This window comes from Pleurodeles waltl, chromosome 6 (genome assembly GCF_031143425.1).
Source record: "Pleurodeles waltl isolate 20211129_DDA chromosome 6, aPleWal1.hap1.20221129, whole genome shotgun sequence".
NCBI lineage: Eukaryota > Metazoa > Chordata > Amphibia > Caudata > Salamandridae > Pleurodeles > Pleurodeles waltl.
The window spans coordinates 1,218,405,213-1,218,425,122 of NC_090445.1; positions in this window are offsets into that span (position 1 = coordinate 1,218,405,213).

Below are 19,910 nucleotides of genomic sequence, written 5' to 3' on the forward strand. Positions count from 1 at the left end.
ACAAATTTCCTCCCACCCTGCGTTCCCCCAAGTCTCCCGATAAAAATGATACCTCACTTGTGTGGGTAGGCCTAGCGCCCGCGACAGGAAATGCCCCAAAGCGCAACGTGGACACATCCAATTTTTTTAAAGAAAACAGAGGTGTTTTTTGCAAAGTGCCTACCTCTAGATTTTGGCCTCTAGCTCAGCCGGCACCTAGGGAAACCTACCAAACCTGTCCATTTCTGAAAACTAGAGACCTAGGGGAATCCAAGATGGGGTGACTTGTGGGGCTCGGAACAGGTTCTGTTACCCAGAATCCTTTGCAAACCTCAAAATTAGGCTAAAAAAACACATGTTCCTCACATTTCTGTGGCAGAAAGTTCTGGAATCTGAGAGGAGCCACAAATTTCCTTCCACCCAGCGTTCCCCCAAGTCTCCCGATAAAAATGATACCTAACTAGTGAGGGTAGGCCTAGCGCCCGCGACAGGAAATGCCCCAAAGCGCAACGTGGACACATCCAATTTTTTGAAAGAAAACAGAGGTGTTTTTTGCAAAGTGCCTACCTGTAGATTTTGGCCTCTAGCTCAGCCGGCACCTAGGGAAACCTACCAAACCTGTGCATTTCTGAAAACTAGAGACCTAGGGGAATCCAAGATGGGGTGACTTGTGGGGCTCAGAACAGGTTCTGTTACCCAGAATCCTTTGCAAACCTCAAAATTTGGCTAAAAAAACACATGTCCCTCACATTTCTGTGGTAGAAAGTTCTGGAATCTGAGAGGAGCCACAAATTTCCTCCTACCCAGCGTTCCCCCAAGTCTCCCGATAAAAATGATACCTCACTTGTGTGGGTAGGCCTAGCGCCCGCGACAGGAAATGCCCCAAAGCGCAACGTGGACACATCCAATTTTTTTAAAGAAAACAGAGGTGTTTTTTGCAAAGTGCCTACCTCTAGATTTTGGCCTCTAGCTCAGCCGGCACCTAGGGAAACCTACCAAACCTGTCCATTTCTGAAAACTAGAGACCTAGGGGAATCCAAGATGGGGTGACTTGTGGGGTTCGGAACAGGTTCTGTTACCCAGAATCCTTTGCAAACCTCAACATTTGGCTAAAAAAACACATGTTCCTCACATTTCTGTGGGAGAAAGTTCTGGAATCTGAGAGGAGCCACAAATTTCCTTCCACCCAGCGTTCCCCCAAGTCTCCCGATAAAAATGATACCTCACTTGTGTGGGTAGGCCTAGCGCCCGCGACAGGAAATGCCCCAAAGCGCAACGTGGACACATCCCATTTTTTTAAAGAAAACAGAGGTGTTTCTTGCATGGTGCCTACCTGTAGATTTTGGCCACTAGCTCAGCCGGCACCTAGGGAAACCTACCAAACCTGTGCATTTCTGAAAACTAGAGACCTAGGGGAATCCAAGATGGGGTGACTTGTGGGGCTCGGACCAGGTTCTGTTACCCAGAATCCTTTGCAAACCTCAAAATTTGGCTAAAAAAACACATGTTCCTCACATTTCTGTGGCAGAAAGTTCTGGAATCTGAGAGGAGCCACAATTTCCTTCCACCCAGCGTTCCCCCAAGTCTCCCGATAAAAATGATACCTCACTTGTGTGGGTAGGCTTAGCGCCCACAACAGGAAATGCCCCAAAGCGCAACGTGGACACATCCAATCTTTTAAAAGAAAACAAAGGTGTTTTTTGCAAAGTGCCTACCTGTAGATTTTGGCCACTAGCTCAGCCGGCACCTAGGGAAACCTACCAAACCTGTGCATTTCTGAAAACTAGAGACCTAGGGGAATCCAAGATGGGGTGACTTGTGGGGCTCAGAACAGGTTCTGTTACCCAGAATCCTTTGCAAACCTCAAAATTTGGCTAAAAAAACACATGTTCCTCACATTTCTGCGGCAGAAAGTTCTGGAATCTGAGAGGAGCCACAAATTTCCTTCCACCCAGCGTTCCCCCAAGTCTCCCGATAGAAATGATACCTCACTTGTGTGGGTAGGCCTAGCGCCCGTGAAGGAAATGCCCCAAAGCGCAACGTGGACACATCCAATTTTTTGAAAGAAAACAGAGGTGTTTTTTGCAAAGTGCCTACTTGTAGATTTTTGCCTCTAGCTGAGCCGGCACCTAGGGAAACCTACCAAACCTGTCCATTTCTGAAAACTAGAGACCTAGGGGAATCCAAGATGGGGTGACTTGTGGGGCTCGGAACAGGTTCTGTTACCCAGAATCCTTTGCAAACCTCAAAATTTGGCTAAAAAAACACATGTTCCTCACATTTCGGTGGGAGAAAGTTCTGGAATCTGAGAGGAGTCACAAATTTCCTTCCACCCAGCGTTCCCCCAAGTCTCCCGATTAAAATGATACCTCACTTGTGTGGGTAGGCCTAGCGCCCGCGACAGGAAATGCCCCAAAGCGCAACGTGGACACATCCAATTTTTTTAAAGAAAACAGAGGTGTTTTTTGCATGGTGCCTACCTGTAGATTTTGGCCACTAGCTCAGCCGGCACCTAGGGAAACCTACCAAACCTGTGCATTTTTGAAGACTAGAGTCCTAGGGGAATCCAAGATGGGGTGACTTGTGGAGCTCTGACCAGGTTCTCTTACCCAGAATCCTTTGCAAACCTCAAAATTTGGCTAAAAAAAACACATTTTCCTCACATTTCTGAGTCAGAAAGTTCTGGAATCTGAGAGGAGTCACAAATTTCCTTCCACCCAGCGTTCCCCCAAGTCTCCCGATGAAAATGATACCTCACTTGTGTGGGTAGGCCTAGTGCCCGCGACAGGAAATGCCCCAAAGCGCAACGTGGACACATCCAATTTTTTGAAAGAAAACAGAGGTGTTTTTTACAAAGTGCCTACCTGTAGATTTTGGCCTCTAGCTCAGCCGGCACCTAGGGAAACCTACCAAACCTGTGCATTTTTTAAAACTAGAGACCTAGGGGAATCCAAGATGGGGTGACTTGTGGGGCTCGGAACAGGTTCTGTTACCCAGAATCCTTTGCAAACCTCAAAATTTGGCTAAAAACACACGTGTTCCTCACATTTCTGTGGCAGAAAGTTCTGGAATCTGGGACGAGCCACAAATTTCCTTCCACCCAGCGTCCCCCCAAGTCTCCCGATAAATATGATACCTAACTTGTGTGGGTAGGCCTAGCACCCGCGACAGGAAATGCCCCAAAGCGCAACGTGGACACATCCAATTTTTTGAAAGAAAACAGAGGTGTTTTTTGCAAAGTGCCTACCTGTAGATTTTGGCCTCTAGCTCAGCCGGCACCTAGGGAAACCTACCAAACCAGTGCATTTTTGAAAACTAGAGACCTAGAGGAATCCAAGATGGGGTGACTTGTGGGGCTCGGAACAGGTTCTGTTACCCAGAATCCTTTGCAAACCTCAAAATTTGGCTAAAAAAACACATGTTCCTCACATTTCTGTGGTAGAAAGTTCTGGAATCTGAGAGGAGCCACGAGTTTCCTTCCACCCAGCGTTCCCCCAAGTCTCCCGATAAAAATGATACCTCACTTGTGTGGGTAGGCCTAGCGCCCGCGACAGGAAATGCCCCAAAGCGCAACGTGGACACATCCCATTTTTTTAAAGAAAACAGAGGTGTTTTTTGCATGGTGCCTACCTGTAGATTTTGGCCACTAGCTCAGCCGGCACCTAGGGAAACCTACCAAACCTTCGCATTTCTGAAAACTAGAGACCTAGGGGAGTCCAAGATGGGGTGACTTGTGGGGCTCGGAACAGGTTCTGTTACCCAGAATCCTTTGGAAACCTCAAAATTTGGCTAAAAAAACACATGTTCCTCACATTTCTGTGGTAGAAAGTTCTGGAATCTGAGAGGAGCCACGAGTTTCCTTCCACCCAGCGTTCCCCCAAGTCTCCCGATAAAAATGATACCTCACTTGTGTGGGTAGGCCTAGCGCCCGCGACAGGAAATGCCCCAAAGCGCAACGTGGACACATCCCATTTTTTTAAAGAAAACAGAGGTGTTTTTTGCATGGTGCCTACCTGTAGATTTTGGCCACTAGCTCAGCCGGCACCTAGGGAAACCTACCAAACCTGTGCATTTCTGAAAACTAGAGACCTAGGGGAATCCAAGATGGGGTGACTTGTGGGGCTCGGACCAGGTTCTGTTACCCAGAATCCTTTGCAAACCTCAAAATTTGGCTAAAAAAACACATGTTCCTCACATTTCTGTGGCAGAAAGTTCTGGAATCTGAGAGGAGCCACAATTTCCTTTCACCCAGCGTTCCCCCAAGTCTCCCGATAAAAATGATACCTCACTTGTGTGGGTAGGCTTAGCGCCCACAACAGGAAATGCCCCAAAGCGCAACGTGGACACATCCAATCTTTTAAAAGAAAACAAAGGTGTTTTTTGCAAAGTGCCTACCTGTAGATTTTGGCCACTAGCTCAGCCGGCACCTAGGGAAACCTACCAAACCTGTGCATTTCTGAAAACTAGAGACCTAGGGGAATCCAAGATGGGGTGACTTGTGGGGCTCAGAACAGGTTCTGTTACCCAGAATCCTTTGCAAACCTCAAAATTTGGCTAAAAACACACATGTTCCTCACATTTCTGTGGCAGAAAGTTCTGGAATATGGGACGAGCCACAAATTTCCTTCCACCCAGCGTCCCCCCAAGTCTCCCGATAAATATGATACCTAACTTGTGTGGGTAGGCCTAGCACCCGCGACAGGAAATGCCCCAAAGCGCAACGTGGACACATCCAATTTTTTGAAAGAAAACAGAGGTGTTTTTTGCAAAGTGCCTACCTGTAGATTTTGGCCTCTAGCTCAGCCGGCACCTAGGGAAACCTACCAAACCAGTGCATTTTTGAAAACTAGAGACCTAGGGGAATCCAAGATGGGGTGACTTGTGGGGCTCGGAACAGGTTCTGTTACCCAGAATCCTTTGCAAACCTCAAAATTTGGCTAAAAAAACACATGTTCCTCACATTTCTGTGGCAGAAAGTTCTGGAATCTGAGACGAGCCACAAATTTCCTTCCACCCAGCGTCCCCCCAAGTCTCCCGATAAATATGATACCTAACTTGTGTGGGTAGGCCTAGCACCCGCGACAGGAAATGCCCCAAAGCGCAACGTGGACACATCCAATTTTTTGAAAGAAAACAGAGGTGTTTTTTGCAAAGTGCCTACCTGTAGATTTTGGCCTCTAGCTCAGCCGGCACCTAGGGAAACCTACCAAACCAGTGCATTTCTGAAAACTAGAGACCTAGGGGAATCCAAGATGGGGTGTCTTGTGGGTGTCTCAGAACAGGTTCTGTTACCCAGAATCCTTTGCAAACCTCAAAATTTGGCTAAAAAAACACATGTCCCTCACATTTCTGTGGTAGAAAGTACTGGAATCTGAGAGAAGCCACAAATTTCCTCCCTCCCAGCGTTCCCCCAAGTCTCCCGATAAAAGTGATACCTCACTTGTGTGGGTAGGCCTAGCGCACGTGACAGGAAATGCCCCAAAGCGCAACGTGGACACATCCAATTTTTTTAAAGAAAACAGAGGTGTTTTTTGCAAAGTGCCTACCTGTAGATTTTGGCCTCTAGCTCAGCCGGCACCTAGGGAAACCTACCAAACCTGTGCATTTTTGAAAACTAGAGACCTAGGGGAATCTAAGATGGGGTGACTTGTGGGGCTCGGAACAGGTTCTGTTACCCAGAATCCTTTGCAAACCTCAAAATTTGGCTAAAAAAACACATGTTCCTCACATTTCTGTGGCAGAAAGTTCTGGAATCTGAGACGAGCCACAAATTTCCTTCCACCCAGCGTTCCCCCAAGTCTCCTGATAAAAATGATACCTAACTTGTGTGGGTAGGCCTAGCGCCCGCGACAGGAAATGCCCCAAAGCGCAACGTGGACACATCCAATTTTTTGAAAGAAAACAGAGGGGTTTTTTGCATGGTGCCTACCTGTAGATTTTGGCCTCTAGCTCAGCCTGCACCTAGGGAAACCTGCCAAACCTGTTTATTTCTGAAAACTCGAGACCTAGGGGAATCCAAGATGGGGTTACTTGTGGGGCTCGGAACAGGTTCTGTTACCCAGAATCCTTTGCAAACCTCAAAATTTGGCTAAAAAAACACATGTCCCTCACATTTCTGTGGTAGAAAGTTCTGGAATCTGAGAGGAGCCACAAATTTCCTCCCACCCTGCGTTCCCCCAAGTCTCCCGATAAAAATGATACCTCACTTGTGTGGGTAGGCCTAGCGCCCGCGACAGGAAATGCCCCAAAGCGCAACGTGGACACATCCAATTTTTTTAAAGAAAACAGAGGTGTTTTTTGCAAAGTGCCTACCTCTAGATTTTGGCCTCTAGCTCAGCCGGCACCTAGGGAAACCTACCAAACCTGTCCATTTCTGAAAACTAGAGACCTAGGGGAATCCAAGATGGGGTGACTTGTGGGGCTCGGAACAGGTTCTGTTACCCAGAATCCTTTGCAAACCTCAAAATTTGGCTAAAAAAACACATGTTCCTCACATTTCTGTGGGAAAAAGTTCTGGAATCTGAGAGAAGCCACAAATTTCCTTCCACCCAGCGTTCCCCCAAGTCTCCCGATTAAAATGATACCTCACTTGTGTGGGTAGGCCTAGCGCCCGTGACAGGAAATGCCCCAAAGCGCAACGTGGACCCATCCAATTTTTTTAAAGAAAACAGAGGTGTTTTTTGCATGGTGCCTACCTGTAGATTTTGGCCACTAGCTCAGCCGGCACCTAGGGAAACCTACCAAACCTGTGCATTTTTGAAGACTAGAGTCCTAGGGGAATCCAAGATGGGGTGACTTGTGGGGCTCTGACCAGGTTCTCTTACCCAGAATCCTTTGCAAACCTCAAAATTTGGCTAAAAAAAACACATTTTCCTCACATTTCTGAGGCAGAAAGTTCTGGAATCTGAGAGGAGTCACAAATTACCTTCCACCCAGCGTTCCCCCAAGTCTCCCGATGAAAATGATACCTCACTTGTGTGGGTAGGCCTAGTGCCCGCGACAGGAAATGCCCCAAAGCGCAACGTGGACACATCCAATTTTTTGAAAGAAAACAGAGGTGTTTTTTGCAAAGTGCCTACCTGTAGATTTTGGCCTCTAGCTCAGCTGGCACCTAGGGAAACCTACCAAACCTGTGCATTTTTGAAAACTAGAGACCTAGGGGAATCCAAGATGGGGTGACTTGTGGGGCTCGGAACAGGTTCTGTTACCCAGAATCCTTTGCAAACCTCAAAATTTGGCTAAAAACACACATGTTCCTCACATTTCTGTGGCAGAAAGTTCTGGAATCTGAGACGAGCCACAAATTTCCTTCCACCCAGCGTCCCCCCAAGTCTCCCGATAAATATGATACCTAACTTGTGTGGGTAGGCCTAGCACCCGCGACAGGAAATGCACCAAAGCGCAATGTGGACACATCCAATTTTTTTAAAGAAAACAGAGGTGTTTTTTGCAAAGTGCCTACCTGTAGATTTTGGCCTCTAGCTCAGCCGGCACCTAGGGAAACCTACCAAACCAGTGCCTTTCTGAAAACTAGAGACCTAGGGGAATCCAAGATGGGGTGACTTGTGGGGCTCAGAACAGGTTCTGTTACCCAGAATCAATTGCAAACCTCAAAATTTGGCTAAAAAAACACATGTCCCTCACATTTCTGTGGTAGAAAGTACTGGAATCTGAGAGGAGCCACAAATTTCCTCCCACCCAGCGTTCCCCCAAGTCTCCCGATAAAAGTGATACCTCACTTGTGTGGGTAGGCCTAGCGCCCGTGACAGGAAATGCCCCAAAGCGCAACGTGGACACATCCAATTTTTTTAAAGAAAACAGAGGTGTTTTTTGCATGGTGCCTACCTGTAGATTTTGGCCACTAGCTCAGCCGGCACCTAGGGAAACCTACCAAACCTGTGCATTTTTGAAGACTAGAGTCCTAGGGGAATCCAAGATGGGGTGACTTGTGGGGCTCTGACCAGGTTCTCTTACCCAGAATCCTTTGCAAACCTCAAAATTTGGCTAAAAAAAACACATTTTCCTCACATTTCTGAGGCAGAAAGTTCTGGAATCTGAGAGGAGTCACAAATTTCCTTCCACCCAGCGTTCCCCCAAGTCTCCCGATGAAAATGATACCTCACTTGTGTGGGTAGGCCTAGTGCCCGCGACAGGAAATGCCCCAAAGCGCAACGTGGACACATCCAATTTTTTTTAAAGAAAACAGAGGTGTTTTTTGCAAAGTGCCTACCTGTAGATTTTGGCCTCTAGCTCAGCCGGCACCTAGGGAAACCTACCAAACCTGTGCATTTTTGAAAACTAGAGACCTAGGGGAATCCAAGATGGGGTGACTTGTGGGGCTCGGAACAGGTTCTGTTACCCAGAATCCTTTGCAAACCTCAAAATTTGGCTAAAAACACACATGTTCCTCACATTTCTGTGGCAGAAAGTTCTGGAATCTGAGACGAGCCACAAATTTCCTTCCACCCAGCGTCCCCCCAAGTCTCCCGATAAATATGATACCTAACTTGTGTGGGTAGGCCTAGCACCCGCGACAGGAAATGCCCCAAAGCGCAACGTGGACACATCCAATTTTTTGAAAGAAAACAGAGGTGTTTTTTGCAAAGTGCCTACCTGTAGATTTTGGCCTCTAGCTCAGCCGGCACCTAGGGAAACCTACCAAACCAGTGCATTTCTGAAAACTAGAGACCTAGGGGAATCCAAGATGGGGTGACTTGTGGGGCTCAGAACAGGTTCTGTTACCCAGAATCCTTTGCAAACCTCAAAATTTGGCTAAAAAAACACATGTCCCTCACATTTCTGTGGTAGAAAGTACTGGAATCTGAGAGGAGCCACAAATTTCCTCCCACCCAGCGTTCCCCCAAGTCTCCCGATAAAAATGATACCTCACTTGTGTTGGTAGGCCTAGCGCCCGCGACAGGAAATGCCCCAAAGCGCAACGTGGACACATCCAATTTTTTGAAAGAAAACATAGGTGTTTTTTGCAAAGTGCCTACCTGTAGATTTTGGCCTCTAGCTCAGCCGGCACCTAGGGAAACCTACCAAACCTGTGCATTTCTGAAAACTAGAGACCTAGGGGAATCCAAGATGGGGTGACTTGTGGGGCTCAAAACAGGTTCTGTTACCCAGAATCCTTTGCAAACCTCAAAATTTGGCTAAAAAAATACATGTTCCTCACATTTCTGTGGCAGAAAGATCTGGAATCTGAATGGAGCCACAAATTTCCTCCCACCCAGCGTTCCCCCAAGTCTCCCGATAAAAATGATACCTCACTTGTGTGGGTAGGCCTAGCGCCCGCGACAGGAAATGCCCCAAAGCGCAACGTGGACACATCCAATTTTTTTAAAGAAAACAGAGGTGTTTTTTGCAAAGTGCCTACCTCTAGATTTTGGCCTCTAGCTCAGCCGGCACCTAGGGAAACCTACCAAACCTGTCCATTTCTGAAAACTAGAGACCTAGGGGAATCCAAGATGGGGTGACTTGTGGGGCCCGGAACAGGTTCTGTTACCCAGAATCCTTTGCAAACCTCAAAATTTGGCTAAAAAAACACATGTTCCTCACATTTCTGTGGGAGAAAGTTCTGGAATCTGAGAGGAGCCACAAATTTCCTTCCACCCAGCGTTCCCCCAAGTCTCCCGATTAAAATGATACCTCACTTGTGTGGGTAGGCCTAGCGCCCGCGACAGGAAATGCCCCAAAGCGCAACGTGGACACATCCAATTTTTTTAAAGAAAACAGAGGTGTTTTTTGCATGGTGCCTACCTGTAGATTTTGGCCACTAGCTCAGCCGGCACCTAGGGAAACCTACCAAACCTGTGCATTTTTGAAGACTAGAGTCCTAGGGGAATCCAAGATGGGGTGACTTGTGGGGCTCTGACCAGGTTCTCTTACCCAGAATCCTTTGCAAACCTCAAAATTTGGCTAAAAAAAACACATTTTCCTCACATTTCTGAGGCAGAAAGTTCTGGAATCTGAGAGGAGTCACAAATTTCCTTCCACCCAGCGTTCCCCCAAGTCTCCCGATGAAAATGATACCTCACTTGTGTGGGTAGGCCTAGTGCCCGCGACAGGAAATGCCCCAAAGCGCAACGTGGACACATCCAATTTTTTGAAAGAAAACAGAGGTGTTTTTTGCAAAGTGCCTACCTGTAGATTTTGGCCTCTAGCTCAGCCGGCACCTAGGGAAACCTACCAAACCTGTGCATTTTTTAAAACTAGAGACCTAGGGGAATCCAAGATGGGGTGACTTGTGGGGCTCGGAACAGGTTCTGTTACCCAGAATCCTTTGCAAACCTCAAAATTTGGCTAAAAAAACACATGTTCCTCACATTTCTGTGGCAGAAAGTTCTGGAATCTGAGACGAGCCACAAATTTCCTTCCACCCAGCGTCCCCCCAAGTCTCCCGATAAATATGATACCTAACTTGTGTGGGTAGGCCTAGCGCCCGCGACAGGAAATGCCCCAAAGCGCAACGTGGACACATCCAATTTTTTGAAAGAAAACAGAGGTGTTTTTTGCAAAGTGCCTACCTGTAGATTTTGGCCTCTAGCTCAGCCGGCACCTAGGGAAACCTACCAAACCAGTGCATTTCTGAAAACTAGAGACCTAGGGGAATCCAAGATGGGGTGACTTGTGGGGCTCAGAACAGGTTCTGTTACCCAGAATCCTTTGCAAACCTCAAAATTTGGCTAAAAAAACACATGTCCCTCACATTTCTGTGGTAGAAAGTACTGGAATCTGAGAGGAGCCACAAATTTCCTCCCACCCAGCGTTCCCCCAAATCTCCCGATAAAAGTGATACCTCACTTGTGTGGGTAGGCCTAGCGCCCGTGACAGGAAATGCCCCAAAGCGCAACGTGGACACATCCAATTTTTTTAAAGAAAACAGAGGTGTTTTTTGCAAAGTGCCTACCTGTAGATTTTGGCCTCTAGCTCAGCCGGCACCTAGGGAAACCTACCAAACCTGTGCATTTTTGAAAACTAGAGACCTAGGGGAATCTAAGATGGGGTGACTTATGGGGCTCGGAACAGGTTCTGTTACCCAGAATCCTTTGCAAACCTCAAAATTTGGCTAAAAAAACACATGTTCCTCACATTTCTGTGGCAGAAAGTTCTGGAATCTGAGACGAGCCACAAATTTCCTTCCACCCAGCGTTCCCCCAAGTCTCCTGATAAAAATGATACCTAACTTGTGTGGGTAGGCCTAGCGCCCGCGACAGGAAATTCCCCAAAGCGCAACGTGGACACATCCAATTTTTTGAAAGAAAACAGAGGTGTTTTTTGCAAAGTGCCTACCTCTAGATTTTGGCCTCTAGCTCAGCCGGCACCTAGGGAAAAATACCAACCCTGCGCATTTCTGAAAACTAGAGACCTAGGGGAATCCAAGATGGGGTGACTTGTGGGGCTCGGAACAGGTTCTGTTACCCAGAGTCCTTTGCAAACCTCAAAATGTTGCTAAAAAAACACATGTTCCTCACATTTCTGTGGCAGAAAGTTCTGGAATCTGAGAGGAGCCACAAATTTCCTTCCACCCAGCGTTCCCCCAAGTCTCCCGATAAAAATGATACCTAACTTGTGAGGGTAGGCCTAGCGCCCGCGACAGGAAATGCCCCAAAGCGCAACGTGGACACATCCAATTTTTTGAAAGAAAACAGAGGTGTTTTTTGCAAAGTGCCTACCTGTAGATTTTGGCCTCTAGCTCAGCCGGCACCTAGGGAAACCTACCAAACCTGTGCATTTCTGAAAACTAGAGACCTAGGGGAATCCAAGATGGGGTGACTTGTGGGGCTCAGAACAGGTTCTGTTACCCAGAATCCTTTGCAAACCTCAAAATTTGGCTAAAAAAACACATGTCCCTCACATTTCTGTGGTAGAAAGTTCTGGAATCTGAGAGGAGCCACAAATTTCCACCTACCCAGCGTTCCCCCAAGTCTCCCGATAAAAATGATACCTCACTTGTGTGGGTAGGCCTAGCGCCCGCGACAGGAAATGCCCCAAAGCGCAACGTGGACACATCCAATTTTTTTAAAGAAAACAGAGGTGTTTTTTGCAAAGTGCCTACCTCTAGATTTTGGCCTCTAGCTCAGCCGGCACCTAGGGAAACCTACCAAACCTGTCCATTTCTGAAAACTAGAGACCTAGGGGAATCCAAGATGGGGTGACTTGTGGGGTTCGGAACAGGTTCTGTTACCCAGAATCCTTTGCAAACCTCAACATTTGGCTAAAAAAACACATGTTCCTCACATTTCTGTGGGACAAAGTTCTGGAATCTGAGAGGAGCCACAAATTTCCTTCCACCCAGCGTTCCCCCAAGTCTCCCGATAAAAATGATACCTCACTTGTGTGGGTAGGCCTAGCGCCCGCGACAGGAAATACCCCAAAGCGCAACGTGAACACATCCAATTTTTTGAAAGAAAACAGAGGTGTTTTTTGCAAAGTGCCTACCTCTAGATTTTGGCCTCTAGCTCAGCCGGCACCTAGGGAAACCTACCAAACCTGCGCATTTCTGAAAACTAGAGACCTAGGGGAATCCAAGATGGGGTTACTTGTGGGGCTCGGAACAGGTTCTGTTACCCAGAATCCTTTGGAAACCTCAAAATTTGGCTAAAAAAACACATGTTCCTCACATTTCTGTGGTAGAAAGTTCTGGAATCTGAGAGGAGCCACGAGTTTCCTTCCACCCAGCGTTCCCCCAAGTCTCCCGATAAAAATGATACCTCACTTGTGTGGGTAGGCCTAGCGCCCGCGACAGGAAATGCCCCAAAGCGCAACGTGGACACATCCCATTTTTTTAAAGAAAACAGAGGTGTTTTTTGCATGGTGCCTACCTGTAGATTTTGGCCACTAGCTCAGCCGGCACCTAGGGAAACCTACCAAACCTGTGCATTTCTGAAAACTAGAGACCTAGGGGAATCCAAGATGGGGTGACTTGTGGGGCTCGGACCAGGTTCTGTTACCCAGAATCCTTTGCAAACCTCAAAATTTGGCTAAAAAAACACATGTTCCTCACATTTCTGTGGCAGAAAGTTCTGGAATCTAAGAGGAGCCACAATTTCCTTCCACCCAGCGTTCCCCCAAGTCTCCCGATAAAAATGATACCTCACTTGTGTGGGTAGGCTTAGCGCCCACAACAGGAAATGCCCCAAAGCGCAACGTGGACACATCCAATCTTTTAAAAGAAAACAAAGGTGTTTTTTGCAAAGTGCCTACCTGTAGATTTTGGCCACTAGCTCAGCCGGCACCTAGGGAAACCTACCAAACCTGTGCATTTCTGAAAACTAGAGACCTAGGGGAATCCAAGATGGGGTGACTTGTGGGGCTCAGAACAGGTTCTGTTACCCAGAATCCTTTGCAAACCTCAAAATTTGGCTAAAAAAACACATGTTCCTCACATTTCTGCGGCAGAAAGTTCTGGAATCTGAGAGGAGCCACAAATTTCCTTCCACCCAGCGTTCCCCCAAGTCTCCCGATAAAAATGATACCTCACTTGTGTGGGTAGGCCTAGCGCCCGTGAAGGAAATGCCCCAAAGCGCAACGTGGACACATCCAATTTTTTGAAAGAAAACAGAGGTGTTTTTTGCAAAGTGCCTACCTGTAGATTTTTGCCTCTAGCTGAGCCAGCACCTAGGGAAACCTACCAAACCTGTGCATTTCTGAAAACTCGAGACCTAGGGGAATCCAAGATGGGGTTACTTGTGGGGCTCTGACCAGGTTCTGTTACCCAGAATCCTTTGCAAACCTGAAAATTTGGCTAACAAAACACATGTTCCTCACATTTCTGTGGCAGAAAGTTCTGGAATCTGAGAGGAGCCACAAATTTCCTTCCACCCAGCGTTCCCCCAAGTCTCCCGATAAAAATGATACCTAACTTGTGAGGGTAGGCCTAGCGCCCGCGACAGGAAATGCCCCAAAGCGCAACGTGGACACATCCCATTTTTTTAAAGAAAACAGAGGTGTTTTTTGCATGGTGCCTACCTGTAGATTTTGGCCACTAGCTCAGCCGGCACCTAGGGAAACCTACCAAACCTGTGCATTTCTGAAAACTAGAGACCTAGGGGAATCCAAGATGGGGTGACTTGTGGGGCTCGGACCAGGTTCTGTTACCCAGAATCCTTTGCAAACCTCAAAATTTGGCTAAAAAAACACATGTTCCTCACATTTCTGTGGCAGAAAGTTCTGGAATCTAAGAGGAGCCACAATTTCCTTCCACCCAGCGTTCCCCCAAGTCTCCCGATAAAAATGATACCTCACTTGTGTGGGTAGGCTTAGCGCCCACAACAGGAAATGCCCCAAAGCGCAACGTGGACACATCCAATCTTTTAAAAGAAAACAAAGGTGTTTTTTGCAAAGTGCCTACCTGTAGATTTTGGCCACTAGCTCAGCCGGCACCTAGGGAAACCTACCAAACCTGTGCATTTCTGAAAACTAGAGACCTAGGGGAATCCAAGATGGGGTTACTTGTGGGGCTCGGAACAGGTTCTGTTACCCAGAATCCTTTGGAAACCTCAAAATTTGGCTAAAAAAACACATGTTCCTCACATTTCTGTGGTAGAAAGTTCTGGAATCTGAGAGGAGCCACGAGTTTCCTTCCACCCAGCGTTCCCCCAAGTCTCCCGATAAAAATGATACCTCACTTGTGTGGGTAGGCCTAGCGCCCGTGAAGGAAATGCCCCAAAGCGCAACGTGGACACATCCAATTTTTTGAAAGAAAACAGAGGTGTTTTTTGCAAAGTGCCTACCTGTAGATTTTTGCCTCTAGCTGAGCCAGCACCTAGGGAAACCTACCAAACCTGTGCATTTCTGAAAACTCGAGACCTAGGGGAATCCAAGATGGGGTTACTTGTGGGGCTCTGACCAGGTTCTGTTACCCAGAATCCTTTGCAAACCTGAAAATTTGGCTAACAAAACACATGTTCCTCACATTTCTGTGGCAGAAAGTTCTGGAATCTGAGAGGAGCCACAAATTTCCTTCCACCCAGCGTTCCCCCAAGTCTCCCGATAAAAATGATACCTCACTTGTGTGGGTAGGCTTAGCGCCCACAACAGGAAATGCCCCAAAGCGCAACGTGGACACATCCAATCTTTTAAAAGAAAACAAAGGTGTTTTTTGCAAAGTGCCTACCTGTAGATTTTGGCCACTAGCTCAGCCGGCACCTAGGGAAACCTACCAAACCTGTGCATTTCTGAAAACTAGAGACCTAGGGGAATCCAAGATGGGGTTACTTGTGGGGCTCGGAACAGGTTCTGTTACCCAGAATCCTTTGGAAACCTCAAAATTTGGCTAAAAAAACACATGTTCCTCACATTTCTGTGGTAGAAAGTTCTGGAATCTGAGAGGAGCCACGAGTTTCCTTCCACCCAGCGTTCCCCCAAGTCTCCCGATAAAAATGATACCTCACTTGTGTGGGTAGGCCTAGCGCCCGCGACAGGAAATGCCCCAAAGCGCAACGTGGACACATCCCATTTTTTTAAAGAAAACAGAGGTGTTTTTTGCATGGTGCCTACCTGTAGATTTTGGCCACTAGCTCAGCCGGCACCTAGGGAAACCTACCAAACCTGTGCATTTCTGAAAACTAGAGACCTAGGGGAATCCAAGATGGGGTGACTTGTGGGGCTCGGACCAGGTTCTGTTACCCAGAATCCTTTGCAAACCTCAAAATTTGGCTAAAAAAACACATGTTCCTCACATTTCTGTGGCAGAAAGTTCTGGAATCTAAGAGGAGCCACAATTTCCTTCCACCCAGCGTTCCCCCAAGTCTCCCGATAAAAATGATACCTCACTTGTGTGGGTAGGCTTAGCGCCCACAACAGGAAATGCCCCAAAGCGCAACGTGGACACATCCAATCTTTTAAAAGAAAACAAAGGTGTTTTTTGCAAAGTGCCTACCTGTAGATTTTGGCCACTAGCTCAGCCGGCACCTAGGGAAACCTACCAAACCTGTGCATTTCTGAAAACTAGAGACCTAGGGGAATCCAAGATGGGGTGACTTGTGGGGCTCAGAACAGGTTCTGTTACCCAGAATCCTTTGCAAACCTCAAAATTTGGCTAAAAAAACACATGTTCCTCACATTTCTGCGGCAGAAAGTTCTGGAATCTGAGAGGAGCCACAAATTTCCTTCCACCCAGCGTTCCCCCAAGTCTCCCGATAAAAATGATACCTCACTTGTGTGGGTAGGCCTAGCGCCCGTGAAGGAAATGCCCCAAAGCGCAACGTGGACACATCCAATTTTTTGAAAGAAAACAGAGGTGTTTTTTGCAAAGTGCCTACCTGTAGATTTTTGCCTCTAGCTGAGCCAGCACCTAGGGAAACCTACCAAACCTGTGCATTTCTGAAAACTCGAGACCTAGGGGAATCCAAGATGGGGTTACTTGTGGGGCTCTGACCAGGTTCTGTTACCCAGAATCCTTTGCAAACCTGAAAATTTGGCTAACAAAACACATGTTCCTCACATTTCTGTGGCAGAAAGTTCTGGAATCTGAGAGGAGCCACAAATTTCCTTCCACCCAGCGTTCCCCCAAGTCTCCCGATAAAAATAATACCTCACTTGTGTGGGTAGGCCTAGCGCCCGTGACAGGAAATGCCCCAAAGTGCAACGTGGACACATCCAATTTTTTTTAAAGAAAACCGAGGTGTTTTTTGCAAAGTGCCTGCCTGTAGATTTTGGCCTCTAGCTCAGCCAGCACCTAGGGAAACCTACCAAACCTGTGCATTTCTGAAAACTCGAGACCTAGGGGAATCCAAGATGGGGTTACTTGTGGGGCTCGGAACAGGTTCTGTTACCCAGAATCCTTTGCAAACCTCAAAATTTGGCTAAAAAAATACATGTTCCTCACATTTCTGTGGCAGAAAGATCTGGAATCTGAATGGAGCCACAAATTTCCTTCCACCCAGCGTTCCCCCAAGTCTCCAGATAAAAATGATACCTCACTTGTGTGGGTAGGCTTAGCGCCCGCGACAGGAAATGCCCCAAAGCGCAACGTGGACACATACAATCTTTTAAAAGAAAACAGAGGTGTTTTTTGCAAAGTGCCTACCTGTAGATTTTGGCCACTAGCTCAGCCAGCACCTAGGGAAACCTACCGAACCTGTGCATTTCTGAAAGCTAGAGACCTAGGGCAATCCAAGATCGGGTGACTTGTGGGGCTCGGACCAGGTTCTGTTACCCAGAATCCTTTGCAAACCTCAAAATTTGGCTAAAAAAAAACATGTTCCTCACATTTCTGTGGCAGAAAGATCTGGAATCTGAGAGGAGCCACAAATTTCCTTCCACCCAGCGTTCCCCCAAGTCTCCCGATAAAAATGATACCTCACTTGTGTGGGTAGGCTTAGCGCCCACAACAGGAAATGCCCCAAAGCGCAACGTGGACACATCCAATCTTTTAAAAGAAAACAGAGGTGTTTTTTGCAAAGTGCCTACCTGTAGATTTTGGCCACTAGCTCAGCCAGCACCTAGGGAAACCTACCAAACCTGTGCATTTCTGAAAACTAGAGACCTAGGGGAATCCAAGATGGGGTGACTTGTGGGGCTCAGAACAGGTTCTGTTACCCAGAATCCTTTGCAAACCTCAAAATTTGGCTAAAAAAACACATGTTCCTCACATTTCTGTGGCAGAAAGTTCTGGAATCTGAGAGGAGCCACAAATTTCCTTCCACCCAGCGTTCCCCCAAGTCTCCCGATAAAAATGATACCTCACTTGTGTGGGTAGGCCTAGCGCCCGCGACAGGAAATGCCCCAAAGCACAACGTGGACACATCCAATTTTTTTAAAGAAAACAGAGGTGTTTTTTGCAAAGTGCCTACCTCTAGATTTTGGCCTCTAGCTCAGCCGGCACCTAGGGAAACCTACCAAACCTGTCCATTTCTGAAAACTAGAGACCTAGGGGAATCCAAGATGGGGTGACTTGTGGGGCTCGGAACAGGTTCTGTTACCCAGAATCCTTTGCAAACCTCAAAATTTGGCTAAAAAAACACATGTTCCTCACATTTCTGTGGGAGAAAGTTCTGGAATCTGAGAGGAGCCACAAATTTCCTTCCACCCAGCGTTCCCCCAAGTCTCCCGATTAAAATGATACCTCACTTGTGTGGGTAGGCCTAGCGCCCGCGACAGGAAATGCCCCAAAGCGCAACGTGGACACATCCAATTTTTTTTAAAGAAAACAGAGGTGTTTTTTGCATGGTGCCTACCTGTAGATTTTGGCCACTAGCTCAGCCGGCACCTAGGGAAACCTACCAAACCTGTGCATTTTTGAAGACTAGAGTCCTAGGGGAATCCAAGATGGGGTGACTTGTGGGGCTCTGACCAGGTTCTCTTACCCAGAATCCTTTGCAAACCTCAAAATTTGGCTAAAAAAAACACATTTTCCTCACATTTCTGAGGCAGAAAGTTCTGGAATCTGAGAGGAGTCACAAATTTCCTTCCACCCAGCGTTCCCCCAAGTCTCCCGATGAAAATGATACCTCACTTGTTTGGGTAGGCCTAGTGCCCGCGACAGGAAATGCCCCAAAGCGCAACGTGGACACATCCAATTTTTTGAAAGAAAACAGAGGTGTTTTTTGCAAAGTGCCTACCTGTAGATTTTGGCCTCTAGCTCAGCCGGCACCTAGGGAAACCTACCAAACCTGTGCATTTTTTGAAAACTAGAGACCTAGGGGAATCCAAGATGGGGTGACTTGTGGGGCTCAGAACAGGTTCTGTTACCCAGAGTCCTTTGCAAACCTCAAAATTTTGCTAAAAAAACACATGTTCCTCACATTTCTGTGGCAGAAAGTTCTGGAATCTGAGACGAGCCACAAATTTCCTTCCACCCAGCGTCCCCCCAAGTCTCCCGATAAATATGATACCTAACTTGTGTGGGTAGGCCTAGCGCCCGCGACAGGAAATGCCCCAAAGCGCAACGTGGACACATCCAATTTTTTGAAAGAAAACAGAGGTGTTTTTTGCAAAGTGCCTACCTCTAGATTTTGGGCTCTAGCTCAGCCGGCACCTAGGGAAAAATACCAAACCTGCGCATTTCTGAAAACTAGAGACCTAGGGGAATCCAAGATGGGGTGACTTGTGGGGCTCGGAACAGGTTCTGTTACCCAGAGTCCTTTGCAAACCTCAAAATTTTGCTAAAAAAACACATGTTCCTCACATTTCTGTGGCAGAAAGTTCTGGAATCTGAGAGGAGCCACAAATTTCCTTCCACCCAGCGTTCCCCCAACTCTCCCGATAAAAATGATACCTAACTTGTGAGGGTAGGCCTAGCGCCCGCGACAGGAAATGCCCCAAAGCGCAACGTGGACACATCCAATTTTTTGAAAGAAAACAGAGGTGTTTTTTGCAAAGTGCCTACCTGTAGATTTTGGCCTCTAGCTCAGCCGGCACCTAGGGAAACCTACCAAACCTGTGCATTTCTGAAAACTAGAGACCTAGGGGAATCCAAGATGGGGTGACTTGTGGGGCTCAGAACAGGTTCTGTTACCCATAATCCTTTGCAAACCTCAAAATTTGGCTAAAAAAACACATGTCCCTCACATTTCTGTGGTAGAAAGTTCTGGAATCTGAGAGGAGCCACAAATTTCCTCCCACCCAGCGTTCCCCCAAGTCTCCCGATAAAAATGATACCTCACTTGTGTGGGTAGGCCTAGCGCCCGCGACAGGAAATGCCCCAAAGCGCAACGTGGACACATCCAATTTTTTTAAAGAAAACAGAGGTGTTTTTTGCAAAGTGCCTACCTCTAGATTTTGGCCTCTAGCTCAGCCGGCACCTAGGGAAACCTACCAAACCTGTCCATTTCTGAAAACTAGAGACCTAGGGGAATCCAAGATGGGGTGACTTGTGGGGCTCGGAACAGGTTCTGTTACCCAGAATCCTTTGCAAACCTCAAAATTTGGCTAAAAAAACACATGTTCCTCACATTTCTGTGGGAGAAAGTTCTGGAATCTGA